Source organism: Eurosta solidaginis, chromosome 3 (assembly GCF_040869045.1).
Source record: "Eurosta solidaginis isolate ZX-2024a chromosome 3, ASM4086904v1, whole genome shotgun sequence".
In the NCBI taxonomy this organism is placed as follows: Eukaryota; Metazoa; Arthropoda; class Insecta; order Diptera; family Tephritidae; genus Eurosta; species Eurosta solidaginis.
The window spans coordinates 161,969,900-161,991,400 of NC_090321.1; the positions used below are offsets into that span (position 1 = coordinate 161,969,900).

The 21,501-nt window shown below is 38.0% G+C and overlaps 1 protein-coding gene and 1 long non-coding RNA gene across 6 annotated transcripts in view; both read right to left on the bottom strand.

Moving 5' to 3' along the window:
* Positions 1 to 6,792, bottom strand: part of LOC137244509 (uncharacterized protein DDB_G0283357) — a 53,824-nt gene extending 47,032 nt beyond the window's left edge. For 4 of the 5 annotated variants that reach the window (XM_067773575.1, XM_067773576.1, XM_067773571.1 and 1 more), the window contains exon 1: positions 6,454 to 6,792. The gene's annotated coding sequence lies outside the window, so the exon portion shown is untranslated. The remainder of the gene's footprint in view (positions 1 to 6,453) is intronic. The other variant, XM_067773573.1, reaches the window with a different exon arrangement.
* A 10,718-nt stretch (positions 6,793 to 17,510) lies between these two features.
* LOC137246724 (uncharacterized) lies at positions 17,511 to 18,763 on the bottom strand. Its single transcript, XR_010951667.1, has 3 exons — positions 18,128 to 18,763; positions 17,853 to 17,970; positions 17,511 to 17,794 (listed from the first exon to the last, which is right to left on the bottom strand). It is a non-coding gene; the product is annotated as an uncharacterized lncRNA (long non-coding RNA).
* Between the last annotated feature and the right edge of the window lie 2,738 nt (positions 18,764 to 21,501).

Consider the following 21,501-nt stretch of genomic DNA (forward strand, 5'->3'; position numbering starts at 1 on the left):
TTCATTCCATTTTGAGGATATTATCTTTAATGCCAAGTCTACTGGAATGCTCGGGAATAAGGACACTACATCAAAAGACACTAGAATCTCATCATCATAGATATAGGTATTATTGATTTTTCGTTTGAATTCCATCGCATCTTTAACATTAAATTTAGACGATTTAGTTATATTTTCCAATATGTTAACAACATATTTGCATAATTCATACGACGGTGAGCAAATAGAGGAACAAATAGGTCGAAGTGGCGCCCCTTCTTTGTGAATTTTAGGCAAACCGTAAATTGTAGGTGGGTTGGCAGTTTTGCTTAAAAGTCGTTGTTTTTCTATTTCATTGATAACACCGTTATGAAGCATTTTTTGAACTAACGCATTGTTCTTCTCTTGTAATTTACTAGTAGGGTCTCGTTTTAACACTCTATATGTTGAAATGTTATTAACAATCGTTTGCATCTTTCTATCATATTCGGCTTTTTCCAACGCTACCGTTACATTACCCTTATCTGCATTTAGAATCAGTATATCTTTATTCCTTTTTAAGAAATGTTTTTGTGGCGAGTACAGTTTTGTTTATAAATTTATCCCCACCCTACTAGTAAATTACAAGAGAAGAACAATGCGTTAGTTCAAAAAATGCTTGATAACGGTGTTATCAATGAAATAGAAAAACAACGACTTTTAAGCAAAACTGCCAACCCACCTACAATTTACGGTTTGCCTAAAATTCACAAAGAAGGGGCGCCACTTCGACCTATTTGTTCCTCTATTTGCTCACCGTCGTATGAATTATGCAAATATGTTGTTAACATATTGGAAAATATAACTAAATCGTCTAAATTTAATGTTAAAGATGCGATGGAATTCAAACGAAAAATCAATAATACCTATATCTATGATGATGAGATTCTAGTGTCTTTTGATGTAGTGTCCTTATTCCCGAGCATTCCAGTAGACTTGGCATTAAAGATAATATCCTCAAAATGGAATGAAATAAAATACCATACAAAGTTAACGCAAGAGCTGTTTTTAAACATAGTTAAATTTTGCATAATGGAAAATCGTTACTTTAAATATAATGAAAAAATATATGAGCAACGGTCAGGAATGCCTATGGGATCACCAGCATCACCTGTCGTAGCGGATATAGTCATGGATGAACTACTATCCAAATTCATGATGGAAACTGCCAACAAACCGCGCTTATTAACTAAGTACGTTGACGACTTGTTCGCGATTGTTAGGACACAAGATGTCGACAAGATGCTCAATGATCTTAACAACTTCAATAAATCAATTCAATTTACAATAGAAACGGAAAAAGATGGAGAGCTACCCTACTTAGACACTCTTATTATCAGAAAGAATAAAAAATTGTTGATTGACTGGTATAAAAAGCCCACGGCATCTGGAAGACTTATTAATTTTAATTCAAAACATGACAAAAAAACAATTATAAACACCGCAAGCAATTTCATTAGAAGAGTTCTCTCGATGAGCAACACGATTTTTCACGAAAAGAATATTGACGAAATAAAAGTAGCCTTGACAAAGTATGACTTCTCTATGACAACCATAAATCAATTACTTCGACCATACTTTACCGAAAATAAGGAGAGAACCAACATAGCCAAAGGAGAGGGAAAAATATACAAATCAGTAGTTTATGTTCCAGGAATATCGGAAAGAATAAAATTTTCAAAGCTCTATGACAGAGATAAATATCAGATCGCGTCAACTTACAAACACACGCTAAGAAAACTCTACAGCAATACAAAGGATAGAATTCCCAAACAAGAGAAGTCTGATGTAGTTTACAGGATTCCGTGTAATGGTGACGGGTCCCACTTATGCGAAAAGGTATATGTGGGTACAACAAAAATGAAACTCAAGACAAGGATTTCCGCTCACAGGAAATTAAGAAGCAGTTTTTCGGACAATAAGACGGCATTGTCATCACATTGCAAAGATACCGGGCATTATCCCGATTTCGATAATGTATCCATTTTACACGAGGAGAAAAATTACGGCAAAAGATATACATACTTTAGAAATGCTGCACATAACGAACACCCCTAATGACACGAAAATGAATTATAAAATAGACACTGATCAGCTGGCGCGCGTTTACCGCGACTTAGTTTTAAGACAACAAAACTATTCTAGTTAGAATTGCAGGTCAACACAACAAATGCAGTGGGATGACCAATATATATGTACATATGTACATTTGTATGTTAATGCAAATGATTATGTCTTTTTGTTCGTCATTCTATGTATTGTTTTTGTAGATTTTTGTTTATACTTACGGTGTTTTAAATTGTTTATATTTTCATATTTATTTGACTTCTACGCTTTCTTTTTTCGTACATCTTGTTCGTCGGTAAAACATATTCAATTGTGTAAGTGGTATTATGTTTAGGGTTTGAAAATTGTTTACATATTAACTAATTGTTGCTTTTGTCCACAGTTCCTGAGGATGATCTCAAAATGAGATCGAAATATCGACCAAATAAAATTGAAATATAAAAATTTAAACTGTGTTTCAATTTTTTAAACTGCCTCGAGCTCATCAAAATTTAATAAATTATAATATTTGAAGGCAAATAAAAATATTTTTAAAATGATAATTATTGTTATTTTTTAATTTTTCTAAATTTGAAAAATTGTATTTTGTTTTTGGAATAGTAAGTAGAAACCTGCCATAGCTGCGCAGATAAATCCATTTCGAAGCCTTCATCATCAGTACGCTTTAGGCATGCTGCGCTAACCATTTAGCTATACAGCGGTGGGTTGTTTGACTGGCAAATTTGCTACTTCTATTCCTTTTTACAAACTATAGTTATTCAGTGTTGCGCCATTTGGTGCAAATCACTGATAATGCTGGATTTTTGTTTATTGTCAATTACTTTGTTTGACATTCCCAAGTGCTCATGGTTTATAAAACAAAAACAATTGTTTTGTTTTGACTTGAATTGATTAGGTTAGATTTATATAAAATAATTTTAAAAACATTTTAAGTTAAACGGTTTTATTGTAAAGAAAACTTACATTAAGTGATAATAATACCAAAAGCTAGAAAATAAGTAGTTAGGTCCTAGGTACTAGTCATCACACTTCTCACCAATCTAGGGCGTTGATCAGACAAATAAATAAAAGCGTGGGTCAAGTCAAATTTCTACTGATAATCAACCGCTCATACCTTTACAAATCATGTTTTCATATATATATAAGTAAGACCAACTGAACCTTAATCAAGTCATTCTATGCTTCACGTTTTTTGAATTTCACGTGCCCAACGCTTGTATTTATTTGTCTGTTCAACCCCCTAGATTGGTGAGAAGTGTGATGACTCGTACCTAGGACCTAACTAATTATTTTCTAGCTTTTAGTATTATTATTACTTAATTTAGGTATTCTTTTCAATATAACCGTTTAACTTAAAATTTTTAACAGCCATCTGATTGATGAAGCTATACCGCCCAGGGGCTTAAGAGGTCATCTCCGCAAACAATATGAGAAAATACGGCACCTGAGAGCACAGCCGTATAAAGCAGAAATCACAAGCAGGTTCTCAGTGATATCCACAAACAGGCGTCGGACTTATACGCCAGGAATTGCCCGGCAAATTCAGTGCTCACAGAAAAATACCCAGAACTAGCATAGGAGGAACGCACTCTCCTAGGGAAATGCGCGTCACTCTAGCTCAACTTCGATCTGGATACTGTAACAGATTAAACTCTTACATATCCAGAGTCAACAACAACATACAAAATGTATGTCCTACTTGCAATGTATCCTCACATGACATCAACCATCACTTCAGTTGTAATGTGGAACCAACGCCTCTAACACCCCTCTCATTATGGTCCACCCCTGTTTAAACAGCAAGTTTCCTAGGACTCCAGTTAGAGGACTTTGATGACAATTTGTGATTGGTCGCACATATTGGATGGGGCGAAGCACTGCTAAACAACGACAACAACAGGTTGGAAGCGAAGTCGATCCAGAAAGTACTTTGTAAGGCTAATGTAAGGCGCGATAACCTCCGAAGAGCTTTGAGACCAAGCTTCTCTTCCAATTTGCATTATGCTGCTACTAATTTTTCTTACAAATTGGCGGGACGGGGCCTACATGTTTTATGCCGACTCCGAACGGCATCTGCAAGGCAGATGAGTTTTCACTGAGAAGCTTTTCATGGCGAAAATACACTCGGAGTATTTGCCGAATCACTGCCCAGTGGCGAACCCGGTTAGAGAAACTTTTTTCTAATTGAAAAAACTTGTTTCTAAATTTTCGATATTGTTTTGCCTGGGGCGTAAAACCAGGATATTCGGTGTAATAGGCGGAGGACGCTACCACCACACCACGGTGGCTCGTCTCAATATCATCAGTGCACGCAAGCAATCCAACTCATTTCCTAAGCTGATTAATTCCGCTTCTGGAGCTATATATATTCACCAGTATCGATTTACTTTTCCAAAATCTCGTTTAAGTAGTATCAGACAGGTGATACCTTATTCGGACTGAGCTGAATGTATTGCTCAACTACACTCTCCATAGCAAGTTTGGCTAAAGATAAGCAAAACGGCAGCACGAATCATCACTCCTACATATTCGTTCTTTCTTGGAAGTATTCTGTTCTACTTTGAAATTCGATCAAAGTCTATATTAGATGTTATCAATACTGAAATTGGGAGCAATCCATGCAGATATGTATGTATATTAGAGGGTTACGCCGATCACTTTATCGGCGGCGGCGGCGTAGGCTCTATTATATACTGGCGGCGACGGCTTACGCCGGTGTTCTTACTTTAAAAACTTGATATTTCTATTTAAAAAAATGTATGTATTTAAGGAAATCAACGTGTTAACCGTTTCGGAAAGATCCGGGGGTTTTCCTCAAGATCTCGCAGACAATTCAAAAATTTTCAGGAATTGTTCCTCGTTCACTTACTCCAGAGACGCTTCGAAACTAACCCCGGTCTTTGGAATTGGTACTGCTGCATCTGCTGAAAAGAAATAGAGATACATAAAATAGTCACAATTTTGTCTGTATATGTCGTTCATAGCGTAGTTTCACCTAGGGTTGACTCCTAGTAATCGTCGCGAACACAAATTCTTTAAATCATTTGTGGCGTCTTGGCGGTCACGCACGAAGGCGACTTACGGTTGCTATTAATGGTCTATTAATACTCATGACTCTCGTGGCACAGGGCGCCTCCAGTTTTTTCGGCTGTTTTTAAGAGCTACAATTCCCGATGTGCGAACAGTAGCAATCCCGACCACCAGTCGATACCTCGCCTTCTGACCATCACCCCATATGCCAGCACAGAAGCTATAGAACTGCGACTTCGAACACATACCTTCGTCGACGTCACTTTCCTAGAAACTCTAGGCGTAGCTTCGAAGACTTTCCAACGGATGCTTTTGTTGAGCTATGCTTCCGAGCTACACCAGAGAAGCACCTTGAAACGTTAGGGAGTGACTATTCGGCCAAGGATGCCGCCCTCGTCTAAGTGGATGTCATTGCGGAATGGGTGAAAATCGTATAATCCTCGGCGCATCTCCATAATTAAAATTTTACAAGGACCCTGTATAAAATTTTTAAAATGTAGACCAAAGTTTGCAGACGTTTGTGTTCACAACATTGATTTCAATAGTCTTCGTTAAATCCAAACGATATTTTAGAGTGAAAGTCGACCAATTTTAAGTTGAAAGATGTTAACTGTTGTTTTCCGGCCTTATATATAAGAGCTCATTATGGATGACAGCGTAGCTTCAGACTAATTTGACTGTTCACTTCGTAAGGTTAGTAGCACACACGGTCATTAGTTCGACTGTCTTGGGAAAGCTTTTACTTCACCACTTTGAGTGTTCTTGCGAAGGACAAAGCCTCACCTTGTAAATATATGTGCCTACTTAATCAGATTTGTAAAAGGAACCGTATTTTGCTTTTTTATTTGAATTCATTGTTCATTATAAATTTTTTGAAAAAAAAAAAAAATTGCAAAGTGAGCATATAAATTTATTATATAACTTTTCTTTTAGTGTTTTGTTTTAATAACTTGGCGAAATGGGTGATGCAAAGTCCGTGTTAAGCTAGCATTGAAGGTGCCTGTGTTTTTAAATAGCTTTTGAACGGTTAGAAAGAGTTAAATTTCGCAATTAGTTTCTTATAACTGGCAGTGATGCGCATCTGTTGATACTACTTTCGACCATACCCGACCAATTGCGCATTCGTTGATACCACTTTCGACCATATCCGATCAATTTTTGACATGAACAATAAATGGCCTAAACAGTCTTAAGCGAGCAAATATAGCAACGCGCCGGACGCCGCCGCCACCGCCACGCCGATATTTTTGACATTCGGCGGCGGCGTGCGAAAAACGACCAAAATCAGCGGCGGCGGCGTTTATCGGCGGCGTATATCTCTAATGTATATCCACTTACCAAAAATTTATCTTTTTTAAATGTTGCTTAGTCATTACAGCTGAAGGCAGTTATTGGTTGTTCTTATTTGTTCTCTTATGTAAAGGTGAACATATACATACATATGTACATATATATATATATATATATGTGAATACATATGAAGAGCAAGGATATTTGATTTAGATACTTCACACTTAAGGCTCGTCAAAAACAATGTAGAATATATTTCGTGCTTTTTTAAATTTTGTATTAATTTTTACATTTCTTAAAAGTATTTTTGTTTTAATCAAAGAATGAAATTTGCACTTGAAACCAAATTTATTACGCGTCAATCAATATTCGTTTATCCAGTTTCAGTTCTCTTCTAGGTGTTGTAAAGGACTGTTCTTGATACATTGCTGCGAAATGCATATATTTCAACGATTTGGTGAGCTTTCAAAGCTTTCATGTATTACTTGTAGTTATACTTCGTGGCTTTCTTTGTGTATTGGAATTTTGTTATATTATTTGCTTCTTTATATTCCTTTGTCCTTGTCAAAGTGATGCCATATCTAAAATTACAAAAGCTCTTTATAAGTTGTTTAACTAAGCTTTCTCTAACCACAACCAGTTAGTTATCCATACAAAAGTTTGTATACAAGCTCTGATAACAACGGCACACAAAAAATAAAAGGTGGTCTGTTAATTTGACCACTGCACATTTGATTGACGTGTTGTATCCGAATCTGAGTACGATTTATAGCGAAACTCGTAGACGTGTGCCTACATGGGCGTTTCTAAACGTTTTTGTGCGAAAAAACCCACCACCCCCTAAGTACCTACGCATTTACATGCACACATTGACAATTCGAAGTAGCGCGCGCTTCCCACGGCAGCCGGTTCTTCGTACCGGATCGACTCGGGAAGGTATTGAACCTAACCCCGGTCCCAGGATCTGGTTATGCTGCATATGTCGGAAAGGGATTTATCTCAGACGGTCATACTCTTGTCAGTGTGTCACGTGTAAAAGATGGTTGCATCGTTCGGGTTGTTCTTGGTTAGAACTCAACGTTCGTCGCCCCCGAAATTTCTATAAAACCTTTGTGGCTCCCAGTCTCGCGGTTCACTCTCAAACGTACTTCCGCCACCTTCTAGCAGCGACGCTGCTCAGCAGTCCACATCAACCGTACGCTGTTGCTATTTTAAATTACCTTCTTTTAAAAGTGGGCGGTGCCATGCCCATTGTCCAAAATTTTACTAATTTTCTATTCTGCGTCATAAGTTCATTTCATCTACCAAGTTTCGTCGCTTTATCTGTCTTTTGTAATGAATTATCGCAATTTTTCGGTTTTTCGATATCGAAAAAGTGGGCGTGGTTATAGTCCGATATCGTTCATTTTAAATAGCGATCTGAGATGAGTGCTCAGGAACCTACATACCAAATTTCATCAGGATACCTCAAAATTTACTCAAGTTATTGTGTTAACGGACGGACGGACGGACATGGCTCAATCAAATTTTTTTTCGATCCTGATTATTTTGATATATGGAAGTCTATATCTATCTCGATTCCTTTATATATGTACAACCAACCGTTATCCAATCAAACTTAATATACTCTGTGAGCTCTGCTCAACTGAGTATAAAAATAATATCCGTATTGCTGCAATTTAAGAAACAAAGCTAACTGCCATATCGGACCTCAGAACTTGCGATGGCTATAACATTCATAGACAAGATCGCACAAGGGGTAATGGTGGTGGCCTTGCCTTTATCACTCATCACACCGTGCAATATAGTCTATATCAACCTAACATCAGCCGCAGGGATAATGCCTAAGAAAGTCAAGGCATAACCATCCGGTCAGGCGATGTTGACCTAAAAATAATTAACATCTATATTCACCCTGCAACCTGCTGTCCCAGTGGCTATCGCCCTGATATCAGTACGCTACTCTGTGGCGAAAACCGTCTTATCCTTGGCGGTTTCAACTATCTCTGGCATTCCAGCTTGCCAGTAGACAGCAGAGGCAGGCAGCTAGCAGAGCAAATAGACAATACCACTTTCTGCACGATAAACGGCGATGCCTCCACCAGAATTGCAGGTAATTGTCACAGCTCGTCTGACATCTCAATCGTCAGTGCAGGGCTCATAAATTGCGTTGAATGGCAACCGATTCTTACTTTAACTTCTGATCACCTGCCCATACTCCTTTCAATTGAGCGACCTGACAATTTTATCACCTCTGAAAAGCGGAATTTCATTAATTTTAAAAAAGCCAATTGGAAAAACTACACAACCTTTACAAACCAATCGTTTGCTGCTTTTCCCGTTCCGACCGATGTCCGGCAAGGCGAGCGTGCGTTCCGCAAGGTCATCGCTTCAGCTTCTGCACGTTTCATCCCGGCCTTTAGAATACCTGAAATCATACCGCATTTTACGACCGAAGCCGCAAATTTAGCAAGAGAACGTGACCGTGCGAGACACCTGAACCCTAGGGAACCCCTTATTAGGAGTGTTAATTTGGATATCATGTGGCTGGTAAATGAACATAAAAGGACCAAATGGGAGGAGCACCTAAAGAACGGTAACCTCTCTGCGGGTATTGGTAAATTGTGGTCAACCGTCAAATCCTACTAAACACAACGATAAAATATCTATAGCCCTTGGTGATAAAACTTTATCTGATTTGAAGAAATACGCGAGCGGCTTTTGCTAACAATTTATAACGCATTCTTCTGTAGGCAAATCCAGACGTCGTCCTAACAGACGAGCCCATAAACATAAACACGATGTCCCACCCATTACCATCACCCCCACAGATGTTGAAGCAGCCACCCGTAAGGCCAGGCCCTCCAAGTCGATAGGCCCCGACGGAATAGCCATGCGAATGCTTAAACACCTTGGCGATGAGGGAATAAAATAACTAACACATGTTTTCAACCTGTCACTGGAATTACACACACACATCAATACCAAACTTGGGAAAACTGTTCTTAAAACAAACCCATCGGCCACGAGTTAAGAAAAAACGTACTTAACAGACTTTTGTCAACGAATGTTCTTAATTTTGAACTTGTTTCGTTCGTTTTAGAACGATTTTTTCTTTGAGTGTAGGCTTCTTAAAATTACAAAATATTTATAGAACCCTTTATATTATAAAATTCTCTAACCTTCAAGGCTCATGCCACCGAGATTGTTTCTAAAGTACAAAGTCGCAAGAAAATCCTCATGTGGGTTGTCGGCAGCACATGGGGAAAAGATAAAGAAACGTTGCTAACCACGTACAAAGCAATTGGCCGGACGCTCAAGAGCTACGCGTCAAAAGTCTGGTCGCCTGGTCTTAAAAATACATACTGGAAAAGGCTACAGGCCTGTCAAATTTCTGCAATCAGAACTGCTATCGGATGTCTCCTTATGACTCCCAAACACCATCTACATAGTGAGCCCAAAGAGCTCAATATTAAAGACCACAACGAAATGCTGAACAAACAGTTCTTGCTTAATTGTCACAAACCAGGCATCCTAGCAAACAACAGCTTGATTTAGCACCGCCTCCACGGGGATTAAGGGAACATCTCCTAAAGCACTATGACGAGAACCGGCACCTGCCAACACAGCCGTTTGATCCAGGCAAGCATAAGCAGGCCCTTAGCCAAATCCACACAGAATCGGTAAACGCCTTTGTCAGGACGCGCCCAGTGAACCCCGTTTTTAATATGCAATATCCTACTCTTGCAGAAGAAAAAAGCACACTACCAAGGGAAACACGATTCACCCTGGCCCAACTTCGTTCTGGATACTGTAGCAGGTTAAACTCTTGCTTGTCCAGAATCAACCCCGACATACGTAATGTATGTCCTGCATGTGATGTGTCCCCACATGGCACCAACCATCTCTTTAATTGTAATGTGGAACCAACGCCTCTAATACCCATCTCCCTGTGGTCCGCCCCTTTTGAAACAGTCAGATTCCTTGGAATCCCGTTAGAGGATTTTGATGACAATTTGTAAGTGGTCGTGCCCATTGAATGGGGCGAAGCAGTGTTAATACAACAACAAGTCGCGCGCGGTTGAAATTGGTGAATTTTTATAAATAATGAAATACAAGCAAAAAATTTATATTTGCATATTTGCATAACAAATAAATATTCACAAAAATACTTACAAAGTCGCAAAAATTCACCGCAAATCAATTATGGATACTTAAAAGAACTAAACAACGCTAGCTGCTATGAAAAACAGCGTGCTGTATTCTGCTACACGCACGAAAGTAGAAAAAATGCTACTTTGATCCGTTCGAACGCATTTTCATACGTCTACGTGCGAGTACGTGCGTGGATATGGAGTCCATCCCGTAAGAATGTACGTATTTAATTCATTTGTCAAACGCGCGCATACACCTACGTGTTCTATGAATTTTCATATTTACCGAGAACATGCCCAAGATTTCTAGTAAGGTACTGAAAAGTGGTAAAAATATTGAGATTTTTAACGGGTGTTTTTGAATTTATGTGAAAGTATGTGAGGCCCGAATTGAACAGATCTTCGGATTCAGCTTGTAGAACTCATGATCCTAGGTGGGTCAAATGTAAAAAACAATTTGTTTCGTATGCTGATTTAGTAGCCGAAGGACTGCTGCCATAACTCGAAATTTGAGTCACTTCAGAGCTCGTTTAATTGAAGGAAATTAGCACAGAACAGACTTAAGTAATCTACAAATCCACATAGCTAGGGAAATTTGAAAAAGCGCATACTGATTTCTTCGAAGCATTCAAAAACTATGATGAATCTGGCTCCCCACGACGCACAACGTGCTTAAAATATTTAGTTTTGGCGAACATGTAAGTAGAGAAAAAGATCTTTTATGAATACACTGCTAAATTGGATACTGTTGCCTTCGGGAATTTACCTAATTACTGGGAATGCCATTAGCGGTTGTATGAAGTTGCATTTGATAACCGTACTATTTACAGGGAGTTTTTTTTTTAACTCTTATTCACAGAAGCTAAATTAACTATATTCAAAGTTGTGAACGATAAGCGAGCGTTATTGTAACGATAAGGACATTTTGTGAGATTTCCCAGTTGGTTAAGGTGCTTAGAACTCTTCCGGCGGTAGGCATGTCTTTCTTTCCTGAGCCAATCGGGCTGGTACAATGTGTTTATCCGACAAATAATTGTCCATACTAGCAAAACTTCCTTAATCTCCCCTCAAAATAATCAAGGAATCGATTCCAAACAAGTATCGAGGGAAACTACTCTTTACTGCTACTTTTTATAGAAGGCAATTTATTAGCGGAATGCAATATTATCAACATCAAATATATTTTTTGGGGAATTTTTATATTGGAACTTAGAAGTGCCAAGAGCTGCAAATCTTTAAATCGAATCATAGAAGTTTGAAATTGTCGGGGCAAAATTTGACAAGAGTAATCTTACCTCGATACTGTGTCCATGTATACGATACCTAGGAAAGTACTTATAAGAGGTAATCGACTACTTGGTAGGTGGTGAGGTGAAAAAATTTGAATAAAACTTCCTTTTTTAGCATAACTCATTCAATAAACATCCATGTCGTCGGGACGTTGCCGTTATAGAATAGTTTTATACAAAAGTGTTGACTGTATATCGCTATTTGACATCTTCCTTTAATCTTTCTAGTTTCATATGTTTCGGTGCCTTATTCCACATACAAATAACAAATCTGTTTAAACACTCATCAAAGGTATTGTGGATAATTTGATAGGGGATTGTTGTGTATACATTCATGATTGTAAGAGGATTTGCCCCGTATAGACGTGGTTGTTGTTATTGCTGTTGTAGCAATGTTTCGCCCCACCTAATAGCTGCGACCGATCACAAATTGTCATCAATATCCATCGGGAGTCCAAGGAAACTTGCTGTTTCGACAGGGGTGGACCATAATGAAAGGGGTGTTAGAGGCGTTGGTTCCACATTACAATTAAAGAGATGGTTGGTGTCATGTGGGGACACATTGCAAGCGGGGCATACATTTTGTATGTCGGGGTTGATTCTGGATATGTAAAAGTTTAACTTGTTACAGTCTCCAGAACGAAGTTGAGCCAGAGTGACTCGCGTTTACCTGGGGAGTATGCGTTCCTCTTCCGCTAGTTTTGGGTACTGTTCCCTGAGTACTGGATTCACCGGGCAATTCCCGGCATAAAGGTCCGACGCCTGTTTGTGGAGTTCACCAAGGTCCTGCTTATGTTTTTTTGCTTCATACGGCTGAGTTCTCAGGTGCGTATTTCCTCAAAATGCTTACGGAGATGACTCCTTAAGTCCCTAGGCGGTGATGGCTCATCAATCAGATGTCTGTTAGGATGCCCAGGTTTCTGGGTATTCAACAGGAACTGTTTGGTTAGCATCTCATTTCTCTCCCTGATGGGGAGTATTCTCGCCTCATTATGCAGATGGTGTTCTGGGGACATAAAAAGACAGCCCGTGGCAATTCTGAGAGCATTATTTTGGCAGGCCTGTAGCTTCTTCCAGTTGGTAATTTTTAGGTTTGGCGACCATATGGGTGACGCATAGCACGTAATCGGCTGGCTAATTGCTTTGTATGTAGTCATGAGCGTTTCTTTATCCTTTCCCCAGGTACTGCCAGCGAGGGATTTGAGGATTTTTTTACGGCTCTGAATTCTCGGAACAATTGCGGCTGCGTGCTCACCAAAGTGTAGATCCTGATCAAACGTCACATCCAAGGTTTTGGGGTGTAGGACAGTCGGTAGCGTAGTGTCATCGACGTGGATGTTCAAAATGGTCGACATTTGCGACGTCCAAGTTGTAAATAAGGTCGCGGATGATTTAGTCGGTGATAATGCAAGGTTTCGCGAGGCGAAAAAACTGGAGAGATCAGGGAGGTAGCCGTTTATTCTATTGCATAGCTCATCGATCTGTGGGCCTGGGCCTGTGGCCGTTATTGTGCAGTCATCGGCGTAGGAAACGATTGTGACTCCTTCCGATGGTGAAGGTAGCTTAGATATGTAGAAATTAAACAAAAGTGGGGATAGGACACCACCCTGTGGCACCCCTTGTTTAATCGCTTCCCAAGGCCGTCGGTTCTATGTACCGGAGCGACTCGGGATTTTTCCCGACCAAGGACTGCCATTTCAGTGTAACCCCATTTAATTTGTTGCGTCCCTCCCACAAATTGTCATCCTCCCAGCAGCTCCTTGCAGCGGGACTGCTCCATATTCTCTTGCTCCGGGAAGGTATCGGATCCCAATCCGGGTCTGTCTCCCGACCCCGTTCCTGAGAAATGGTTTTGCTGCATCCGCCGGAAAAGAATCTTTTTAGGACGGTCATACTCTTGTCAGTGTGTCTCGTGTAAGGGATGGTTTCATCGGACAGGTTGTTCTGGGCTAGACCCCAAAACCAAACGACCACGTAACTTTTATAAATCTTTTGTGGCTCCTTGCTGTTCACGTCCTAGGACGTCCCATAGTCTGCGCCTCACCTGTTGCCCCAGTGGATACCGCCCTGATATCAGCGGCGTACTCACTGGAAATAATCGCAGGCCCGGCCCCAAATATCGATGAACTTTGCAACAGAATAAACGGTCACCTCCCTGATCTCTCCAGTTTTTTCGCCTCGCGAAACCTGGCATTATCACCGACTAAATCCGCCGCGACCTTATTTACAACATGGACGTCCCAGATGTTGACCATTTTGAACATCCACGTCGATGGCACTATGCTACCGACTGTCCTACACCCCAAAATCTTGGGTGTGACGTTTGATCAAGATCTACACTTTGGTGAGCACGCAGCCGCAATTGTTCCGAAAATCCAGAGCCGTAATAAAATCCACAAATCCCTTGCTGGCAGTACTTGGGGAAAAGACAAAGAAACGCTCATTACCACATACAAAGCAATCTTTTACAAGTTCGATTTATGTTTTATATGTCTTTTTATATTTCTTTGCAGAAAATGAGCAAAACACACAGGCACATTCAAAAATATCGTAAATAGTGCGTGCAAAGGTGCGGTGGAAGGTATTAAACATAAAGTTGCCAAGCCTTACAAAAAATTATAAAATTATGAAAAACTGCATAACGAAAAAAATTTATACCCATATACCTACTTATATTTGTATATTTTAAAGTTATCTTGCTGTTAAACTAATGAGTTATGAATCAAAAATGATAAGCAGAAAATAAAATTAAATAACATTATATAAACTGTAATAAATGCAGTCCCATATAATTATTTAAATAAGAGATTAAAATTAGTTAGCAACTACGTAAGTATATGTGGATTAGAGGTTTACGCCAATCCTTTTATCGGCGGCGGCGGCGTACTCCGGTATTCCCGATGTGCGAACGGTAGCAATCCCGACCACCAGTCGCTACCACACTTCTTGACCCTCACATCATATGAAATCACAGAAGCTATAGGACTGCGGCTTCGAACTCATACCTTCGTCGGCGTCACTGTCCTAGAAGCTCTAGGTGTAGCTCCGAAGACTTTCTAACGGATGTTTTTGTCGTGCTATGCTTGCCGATCTACACCAGAGAAAGACCTTGAAACGTTGGGAGTGCCTATTCGGCCAAAGATGCCGCCCTCGAAATCATAAGCAGTCTAAGTTGATATCATTGCGTAACTCATGGGTGAAAATCGTATAATCCTCGGCGCATATACATAATTAAAATTTTACAAGGACCCTGGATAAAATTTTAATATATAGACCAAAGTTTGCAGACGGTTGTGTTCACAACATTGATTTCTATAGTCTTCGTTAAATCGAAACAATGTTTGAGAATGAAAGTCGACCGATTTTAAGTTGAAAGATGTTAACTGCTGTTTTCCGGCCTTATGATATAAGAGCTCATTATAGATGACCGCGTAGCTTCAGTTTTCATACTAGTTCGACTGTCCACCACGGCGGCGGCGTTTATCGGCGGCGTATATCTCTAATGTGGATACAATATTTGAACCGTTTGTTGAAATTGGCACAAGTACATTTTCGAAATCATTGAACTTATTGCAATTTTGGTAAGCTACAGTTATTTCCATTCAAGCAAGCATTCTTAAAACTGTTTTCGAAAAAAGTTAATTAAATCATTGATTTTAGTTTTTTGTTAATAATAATACTGAAATGAGTCCAGTTGATAATAAAATAATCGTAAAATTGAACATGTTTATAATCCACACTGAACTCTATATAGAGTAACCTACCTCTACCGGTTGTTTATAATCAATCTAAATAATTCGATACATATAAAAATGTACTTGTGACACTCTGCAAAGAAACGGTTCATCTGTATAGTTATGCGCTATTATTAAAAATACTAAATGCTAAATAAAATGTGTTTTTAAACAAAAAAAAAAAGCTAAAACTTTAAGGCAACTTTTCAATCGTAAAACGATCGCTTTCTTTCATAACAACATAACATAACAGCATAAACATTTCATACATTTAGTAATTTTTTTAATTAATTCGTTCTTCAATTTCATAAAATATAACGCAATTTACAGATCCTATCTTTTTTAACTTTTTTTAAAACCACCAATTTCATAAAAAACAACCGTTTAAACATATCATACTTCTAGTAGAAATTAAAATTAATTTGTACTTTACTTTCCTAACATATAAAGCAATTTAAAATGAAAGGCAGTGTTTTATGCACACGTTTTTAAGATTAATAAACATCAAACATTTTAATAATGAACTTACACCTGCGAACAGAAAAATAGCAGTCTCAATTCTTAATAAATTTCGTCAATTAAATACTTTTTTTATTTCCGATACTACACGAAAAAACTTCCATGATTTTTTTTTTAACTGTAGCTATGAAAAACAATATCGAAAGCGTTTTCGAAAAACGCAAAAATTTACCGAAATTTTGAATTTCTTATTTATGGTTCTATGCATTTTTGGAGTATACAATTTTGTAGCAAAATCAATTTTAGTATAACAAAGGACATGCATGCTATAGGTCTCTAAAAATTCTCGTTGATTTTTGAGGTTTTTTGAAGGGTGTTTGAGGTTTTCTTCTATACAAATTGTGGAACAGTTTTTTTATGAAAGAAAATCTGAAAGACTTTTCGGTAAAAAAATACTCAAAAATCAATGCAAAATAAAAATAAAACTTGTACTTTGTTATACTAAAATTGACTGGGCTACAAAACTGTATACTCAAAAAAGTTCTAAGAACCCCAAATAAAATGTTCATATTTAGGTAAAATTTTTTAAAACGTTTTTGAGATGGGTTCGCAAAGTGTTTCTATCGGAACCCGCCTATGGAAGCAGAGGTAGAGGGCGGCCCCCACTCCGTTGGAAGGACCAGGTGGAAAACGATTTAAACTCCCTTGGTGTGACCAATTGGCGCCGGTTGGCGGAGCGAAGGAGCGACTGGCGCGCCTTGTTGGACGGCCATAACCGTTTAGACGGTTAAGCGCCAATTAAGTAAGTAAGTAAGTAAGTAATTTGATGAAAATTGACACTGCTATTTTTCTCTTCACAGGTTTATGTTTATCGCAAGTGTAAAAAATTCGATTCAACTTTTTTGAAAGTAAAACTAAGCTTAAGAAAAAGGTATTCAGTCCAACAAATTCGGTAAAGTCCAAAAAACTTAATCGATATTACTCTAATAATTAAACATAAGTTTGGTTCGCAAGTAAAATATACAGATATGTAAGTTAAAGTAATCTAAATACGACTGTAGCACACCGTTGAAGTAGTGGAAGTAAAGAAAATGTTTACATGACCACCTGATTTCGAATAAACTCATTAATACACAAATTTTCAAACCATCCCGAAATGTTTTCTGTATTGGTTCTAACTAAAACGTGTTCTAATACGTCGGTCGCTATTTTGGTGTAAACATGGTATCAGAAAATTTAAAAAGAACGTCTTATTTCATTAATTGTTTGAACTACTACTACTTATAAATTTTATTCAATAAAACTATATCTGAGAATTTGTTTTAAAAATGCTCAGAATTTGTGTCGAAAAACCTTATCTGAGCGCGAATGAAATACATTTTCATATGAAACAAATTCTGAGATATGGCGTTTTTGAATAAAATTTATAAGTAGCAGTAGTTCAAACAATTTATGAAATAAGACGTTTTTAAAATTTTCTGAAACCATGTTTACACGACAATAGCGACCGAAGTATTCTAATCGACATACTTTTTTATCATGATAACTACATGTGCTCTCTGCCCGCCCGACAATGTACGTCCGTTCTCGCCGATTCCAATTAAGTCACCACCCAGCAATTCCAAGCCTTCAGTCAACGCACATGCATATAAGACGGCTCTGCATTGTTGTTCATCGAAAACATTCCCCCAACTGATGTTGTCGCGTATTGTGCCGCGCTGTAGCCAAGGCGTTTGTGGCACATAGCCGAAACCTGAATCGAGAAACATGAACTAAACTTCGGAAACTAAATTGAAGTTAGGATTGAATACCTGAAGACAGTTCGTGTACGCATACTGTACCCGATGTACAATTCACATTTGCCACTATAGCTTCGATCAAAATACTTTTTCCACCGCCAACAGGACCTTCAAGACATACCAAATCGCCCTAAAAAATTTAAATATATATCACTGGTACACAAAATCTTTATTAAAAAAGTTTGATTCAGAGAGTCTAAAATGTTCTGTGGCACCACAAATGAGTTTTAGCCCAAATTCAACCGAATATATATGCAGAAACTTTAATCTAAGCTTATATTCCATACCTTATTCACATTCAAGTTGACACTCTCTAAACGAAAAATTGGCTGCTGATTTTCATCATTATAATCTTTTTACGCCATTTTCATGTTCAAAATACGCTGATTGCATCTCCATTACAATAGGTTTTTCATTCAACTTACTTGAGTTACCATGACTCAGAAAGGACATCAATACAGGTGTGGTAGTACAAAAGTAAACACAAGGCGCATCCAAATATTTATGTTTCTTCAACAAACCCACTTCCTCTTTGCGACAGGCACATATTTTTTCAATGAATACATATTCCCCCGCATGTACCTTGATTTGCTTTGCACCAATTATAGTTTCACTTGTGGCAGCTAAACGCAAATCCTTCGCAGACATGAGACAACGTGGATAACGTCCAATCCAACGATTTATGGGTATAAGAATAATGCCAAATATAAAAAAACCTAAAATGCTGCGCCCAATTGTGTGTCGAGTAAGTAAAGTGTAGTGAAAGGCTGTATATTCCAGAATGAATGGAAATCTGTGGACATAAGATTCAGTATTTCAGGACGTGGATTCTTGAAGCCGCGTGCTTTCAACGATTTGCGATAGATTGCACTAACAATTCCCTTCCTTTGATGCCAATCAAAATGCGCCAATTAAAATGCGTGCCACATATGGCAGCTGAAAAGAATGAGATTTTTAAAATTAAATTTTAAAAGGAGTATATTCATTTGGAAATGGCTCAGGCGGTTTGTTTTAGTATTTTATTCTGCACCTATCATAAATCGCCTTGCCCACGGTATGAAGATATACTTGCTCTGTCAGTAGAATATCGCAGTGCGGCAAATGCTGCATTTCTTGCTGGTATCAGTGTTAAAGCATAAAATATATCGAAAATCACCGTAACTTAACTCCAAGGCCACCAATCATAATTAACGCTGGTACGCAACCAAACCACATCTAAAACAAAACCAGCCAACCATGTTACGTTCATACATAACGAGCCACGATGGGCGAGGGTACCAAAGCGGCGTGTAGACAATTAGTAATCTGTAAAAAGTAAAAACAAATGATTTATTATATAAACAGCACAAAATTAAAATTCAATAATTTAATTTATACTCACCTACGTACTCCACATTACACATTCAGCTACAACAACTAAAACATCGACGGGATATAATTATATATAATTTAACACCTGTATGATGAAATTAAAATATTTTCCAAATAGGTAGCTGTTCAAAAAAATGTATCTCCACCAAAGAAAAGCTTGGCTTGTGGAGTATTTTTTTTTTTTTTTTTTGAGATTTGTTTTAATGGAGGGGACTATATTAGAAGTCCCATATTCCAGGTTATTATCAATTTTATGCGTTGTTTAATTAATGGATTAAATTTCCAGTTTTGTATTGACACACGTTGAGCTCCACCAGTACACAATGGTAATACCAATTGGCCAGAACCATGTGAAACTTCTCAAATTGAGCAGTATAGTTAAACGAGCTGCTTTTCAGCAATTATATATGTGATAATTTATCTTTTATACGCCTGTCAAATATTGTGCAGGGTTGATTCTTAACATGCAACGAGTAGCTTGTCAGCAAAAACATATTTTTTATTTGAAATCCATATTCGAAATTGTCACTTCATTGTCGGTTTGATTTGATTTATTTTCAAACGTAGTTATTATGAGATAATATTCCGCCACATATAGGGGAATAAAGTAGACGCAGTTCCTCTTGGTCCCAGTGTTGAGAGTTCATGTAATGCGATATCATGATCAGGCGAGCAATGATGTCTTGAAGCGCAGATTGATGGTACGCGCTGAGACTGGACTAAAAAGGAAATGTGCTTGGTGGACACGGATGTGTGTTATGAAAAAATACTTAAAGCGAAATTAAGTTATACCCAAAGGTTATACATGAAATGAAAAGTTGCATTAAAAATGTGATATAAATAAAATGCTACTAGTTAAAATGAGAAATTTGCTCTCTGTAAAAACTTAGATAGTTGTGTGATATTGGCTTTGTCCTTGCTTAAGAATATTTCTTCAAAATTTGTGTATTTATCAAATATATCAAACTTTGCACGCATGATAGTAAAATTACGACAGTGAAAGGTCTGGTGAATGTAATCGCTAGTATCGCCACATCCACAGCGAGGTGAGGTGATAGCATTGATCCTGTAAAGGTACTGTTTGTCATATGTGTGTCCTGAGAGTATTCTATTTAATGTTTTGATTTGAGTTGGGGGAAGGGATAGGTTATTGAACCAAGGACTATTCTTTCTACATGGAAAGGTTTTGGAAAATAGGTTGGGGTTATCACTGGAGTAATCTAAAAATTTGTTATACCATTCGGAGTGAATGTTGTCTTTAATTAGCTTAAGAGCTTTGTCAATATTTAGCTTCACCTGCCTATTCGGACTGTTTGTTATGGCTAATTTGGCCATTTGGTCAGCTTTTTCGTTACCATTTATACCCATATGGCTGGGAGTCCATACTAAATGAATTTGTTGGAAGTTCTGGCTATTTATTAGCTTATGTATTCGTATGGCTATACTATTATTAGTGTTTCTATTTTTTAGAATGTGGCATGAGATTGAACTATCGGTGAAGATAGTTATTTTGTGTAACTTTTCCTTGATAGCAATATTAATTGTTTCTTCGATGGCGAGTAGTTCTCCAAAAGCTGAGGAGGTTTTAAAGGGTATGTGAAAAAGATGTTCGGTCTTTGCAGAATAATCGTATATTGCGCATCCGGTTTTGTTGTCTGAAAGTGAGGCATCAGTATAAAAAACATGAAAATTATTGGAGGTGTAACTTCCTAGTAGTTGTGCATATTGTGTTTGTGCCATTTCAGGCGTTAAAGCAGATTTTTTGATAGGTAAGTGTTTATCTATGATTGTGATCTTGCTGTAAGGAATAAAAAATAGTTTCGAATTTGTTATACACTGTAGAATAGCTAGAATTTATATGAGGGTTGGAGGAGATGACCATTGCATAGGGATCCTTGTAAGCGAACAGTTTAACCAGCTCCTTGGCAGTGAGCCAAATTGCCCTTTCATTGGGTGGCAGTTCGTTGGCTATGGCATATAAAAAATTTATGGGAGTTGATGGAGCTAAGCCCAGACTTCTTCTTAAAAACTTATTTTGTAGTGTACGAATTATTTGGGTGGCTGATTTGGAACAGTTTGCAGCAGTAGTGCTGCCGTATTCGATCTTTGATCGTACAAGGGATTTATATATGTTAAAAGCCTTTTGTGGATGTAGGCCAGATTTGATGTTGGTGATGTATTTGAATAGGTTGATGTTATTAGTAGCGTTTTCGACTATGTTATTGTTATGTTCAGATACTGTAAGTGATTTATTAATAGTTCTACCAAGTAAGTTGATGGAGGATACTTG